Source organism: Dufourea novaeangliae, unplaced genomic scaffold, assembly GCF_001272555.1.
Source record: "Dufourea novaeangliae isolate 0120121106 unplaced genomic scaffold, ASM127255v1 scaffold109, whole genome shotgun sequence".
NCBI lineage: Eukaryota > Metazoa > Arthropoda > Insecta > Hymenoptera > Halictidae > Dufourea > Dufourea novaeangliae.
In genome coordinates, this window is record NW_015373997.1 from 3,286,568 (window position 1) to 3,291,433 (window position 4,866).

General features: G+C 36.4%; 1 non-coding gene across 1 annotated transcript; it reads left to right on the top strand.

The window, feature by feature from the left end:
* Positions 1 to 415: 415 nt before the first annotated feature.
* Trnar-acg lies at positions 416 to 488 on the top strand. The gene has a single exon. It is a non-coding gene; the product is annotated as a tRNA-Arg (tRNA).
* Positions 489 to 4,866: the final 4,378 nt, after the last annotated feature.

The window sequence follows — 4,866 nt, forward strand, 5'->3', positions numbered from 1 at the left end:
TTTAAAAGAAATATAGTTTTTTTTCTCCAATTTTAGCTTCTTGAATTAATTCTGCACGACTAAATAATGTTATCTACAGACTTTTATAACTGATATCTTCCATATGAATTTTGTTGTTGCATCTTAGTAAAAAATTGAACGACGATAATCACCGTCATGAATAGAATAACAATGTTCGAAAGTTATCAAACACCTTTCATAGAGACCCCTATATTCGTGGTGATAAAATTTTACGATCGACCTTAAATTTCCACGCGACGAAAAGCGCCGCGGTTTATTATGCTTATTTCACAGTTTACCGAGTCGTATATCCGGATCACTGGCGTGAAATGTTGGCGGAAAGTTTCATATTAACTGTAAATATACGGAAGCGTTAGAATCGTGAAGCTCGAAACTGTGAAAGTGAAATCAACGAGGTCCTGTGGCGCAACGGATAACGCGTCTGACTACGGATCAGAAGATTCCAGGTTCGAATCCTGGCAGGATCGAGAATATTTTTTTCTCATTGTGAAACGTTTCTCCTAAATAGACAGCCCATCAAAATATTCTATGCATTCCCTGGAGTTTAAATAACATTATTTTTTGCATAAATAATATAATGACAAACTTACAGTTAGTAGGTTTTAACAGCATACACTGCTGTACCGAACATTAACGTTTTTAAATATAGAATATGACTGAATTGACGATATAAAATTACGCAAACTGCAAAATAAAAGTGATGTTAATTAATTAGTTCGAGCATAAAGGAACTGTGAGGTATTTTAAAAGTTCTTCATGAATTGTTCCCACGTTCTATTACTTTTCTTTGCAATGAAATACTTTGATGGTTATAATAAATTCACCAGATTGAGAAAATTATTGTAAAAATTGGTAGTATCTGTCATGTCCCAGCTGTTTTAAATTATGTGGGTTATGTTGAAAGTGATACTGAAATATGGGATCATTATTTGGACAGAAAGAAATTAAGACAAAAGATCCAGTAATTGATACTAATGTGATTACTAAAACGATAAAAATTTACAAGCTTCTTGTTGCATTGAATTTTTGTCTGACATATACTTGGAATTACTGTCTTACTATTTTTAAACATGAAAAACTTGTGTACGAAATCTTTCTATCATTCATTGCGAATGTACGAGTTCGTTCTCATGAAATTTATTTTTCCATTCCTTGGATCTGGAATTCAAAAAAATTCAATTTTTCTTTCAGTACATCTGATTATAAATTTAGATTACATTGGTTCATTTTGGTGGAGAAAAAAAATCCTGGCCCATGGGGGGATCGAACCCGCGACCTTCGCGTTATTAGCACGACGATCTACCTAGCTTAATTAAAAAAAATAAAATTAAGAAATGGGAAATAAACAAAAATGAAAATGCTTGTTCCATTTATTGATATTGACAAATAATACATTTCCAACTACCAAAACAATTAATGAAGTTAAAATTTAAATAATATAACCAAACAATTTTTACATGAAACTGAAAATGAAATATAGTTTCTTGAAATTTATTCCTTAAATTCATAACAAATATATTCATAAATGTGATTTGATTGCAATTTCTAAACTTAACGACTTCCGATTTGCTCACTCCAACACCTATCCTTATTTAATTTACTGTACATTTTTTATATTTTATAATAAACCTGCTTGCCTATTTCTGACTGAGGTACACTAGTGGTGAAAGGAAAATACCATATAATAGTGAATGGACTTTAAACGGTACAGTACGTATGGACAGTTTAGATAGTGAGGGAAGTAGAGATTAGATACATCAGCAGGTATTGAATACTAGATAAGAGACAGATAGTAAATAGCACTTCGTATTGATAGCTATTATTATTCAGTAATTTACTGACTAATATAGACCTGCAACTTTCTGTGGAATACATAAATCTCTAGCGTCTGATCACTGCTCACTGTATCTACTTCAGTCCACACTATCCACAGTACAGTATCGCATACTTTTCCATTGATTTAGAAACATTGAACTCTCGTTTTGAACGTGTACAACATACTTTTCCATTGATTTAGAAACATTGAACTCTCGTTTTGAACTTGTACGATTAAATACTTGAAACTACAATATATTCTTCCAACACTTACAATTGTTCATCATTGAAACAAAAGGAAATCATGACGAATGAATAAGCATGTCATTCTGTATCTTACGTATACAGTAGGTAAACAAAGTATTCGCATACCCTAAAACAGAACAACTATTTTAAAATTGGACCAAGTGATTTGAGTTTCTTTTTGTTAAGTTAGAAAGATTGGTTTACTATATGATATGTAAAAGAAATTTTATCTGGGACTATAATGAAAATTTTAAAAATTTCTTTTCAAGATTTGTTTCAGTTATATATATGCTGAAAATTTCATCGAAATCAGTTAACGTTGCTGTGAGATTCCACCTACAACTATAGTATCGATGTCTGTCGCTCGTTTTTGTGTCAACTGATTTCAATAAAAGTTCCATCATGAATATAACTAACATAAATCTTCGAAATGTATTTATTAAATTTTCATTACAGTCTCCTATAAGAAAGTTGTAAAAAGCGATATTTACTATTTTCTTCGTGATTCCGACCAATTGCAACTTTTACAAAATTTTCTTTTACACATCATTTACTGAACTAATAATGTGTTCGTCTTTTACACATCATTTAGTAAACTAGTAATGATTTCGGCCTTCACAAAAAGACTCAAATCACTTGGTCCAATTTGAAAACATTTGTTAAAAGAATGTGCGAATACGATTTCCCCTCACTGTGCATCCACTGACCCACAGATCTCACAAACTTTAAAAAAATCTTCACCTCACCATTCCCACCAAACTTGTTATTTACACTCACACACAAAATCACTTTACACCAATCGCACAAACATCCGGTATACCCAATAGGAAACACGATTTACGTTTCGCGTGGTTCAATTATGCTCGATGCCTCTTAACGTAAAAAACAAGCAATACGTTTTTTAACGTCGAAGACAAGACTCTCGCTCTGCACACAAAAGCTACATATACGGTACGGGCCAACAACGTAAATCGTCGGTTGCACAGGGCGTCAGAGGCCCCGTGGATTTCGGTGGAGGCCTTTCGCGCGCCTAAACTTTCCTGCTGGAAGAAATGACAGGCAAGCGAAAAGGAAAACGCAAAGCCAGGGGAGGGGAGGGGGTTGGAGTGGCAGGGGGGTGAACGCGACGCCGTAGATCAGAATTTTATGGCCGATCCCTCTGGCTCGGGGTGCGCGCGAGAGGCCCCGAAGGCGGTCTTGGCCACGTCGAAAAACATACATTCGGCCGAGCGGGTCGCATCGCCGCCATAAATCTTCGGCTTTATGTTACGATCCTGAAAATACACCGCGAGAAGGCTGGCGACACGCCAACGGATCACACGGTTCGGCCACGTTTCCACGCGGACACCACGTCACGAAAACGCCGACGCTCGTTGATCCCCGCGAATCAAGAATAAACTCGGTTACGCTTCGTGCGAAAGGATTGAATGCCGTACGATAGGGATTAGTGAATACCAGAGTTGGGCACAATTTTATTCGAATAATACATGGCGTAAAAGAGCAGTAACTACGAACGGCAACCTGACGTTTGAATTGTTAAGAAGATTAAATAATTGTTCGCCAAGTGTCTACTGATTCAAGAAGTATCATTTTATCTCGGATTTTATTGACTTTTTCATTTTCTAGCTGTTTAATTTTTTAGTTCTCGAGTCACATACAAATGATTCTTCTGAATGTGGGAAGAAACCAGTTTAGAGACAAACAAAATAAAGCATCTACCAGGATTGGTTAAAGCAATGTCTAAAAACGACAAGTATACATTTCCAGGAGCTCTGTACAATTGCAATTAAAACTTGCAGGAGAATAACATTGGACTCTGTAATTTACTTCATCCACAGTAAACCGAATCCTCCAACAGTAACCTGAATATCTCTTAAACGTTTCCATGAAAATAACGTTAAGGAGCCATTAGTCGTTATACCACAAGAACGAATTAAATTGTAAAAATATAATTACGTGAAATTATCCTCCCGAACATTAACGATTTACCTTGTCTTAATCCGTTACTTTTTATTCGTTACTTTCCGTGGAGGAAGGCCGAAGAGAGCCTCAACGTAGATACAAATCTTCAATTATCGTAAAGGACGGTACGCGGATTAAAAGTCACCTGGGAGGGGGATGGACGATTACAGGAAATAATTTCCCCCCTCTTCTGGAGCTGAAAGTTTATTTGCGTACCCACGACACGAGCATGGTGGCGTATGAACAACGCACACTGAAATAAGAGACTCCACTTAAGCGACAGATTTATGCGAACAGATACACGCGCATCTCACAAAAGAACCAGTTTTTCGCGGCGTTCTTTACAGGACGCGCCGCTCGTTCGTGAATTACGATTCCGACCTCCCTCCCAGTCCACGGTTTAGTTTATAATTTCGCATTGTGCGCGAAAAATAAAGTGCAATCCCGTTTCTCTGTTCAGTTGCAACGCTGTGATCTTCTTGTGTTTCTGTAATTACACTTGACCGTTGCAATTCTAACAGATCACACGATAGGAACTTCAAAATTAATTATCGTTGGAATAACTAATTTTAAGTAATTGTTGAGTAATTGTTCAATGAGAAATTTTTACATATAACAGTTATATGCGTGGTTCCAAGGGATATGTATGTGTACTGTTTTCGTAGGCGACTTTTTTTCGGAGGTCGTAAGATAAACGTCGTTTTCGTAAATAGAATGACAGCTTTCCTGTGCCATATTTGAATGTTCGGAATCCAACATAAAGGCCCATCTCCACAACAGAATCTTCCCGTCGACCAAACTTCCATCCTCCACGTCCAGTCT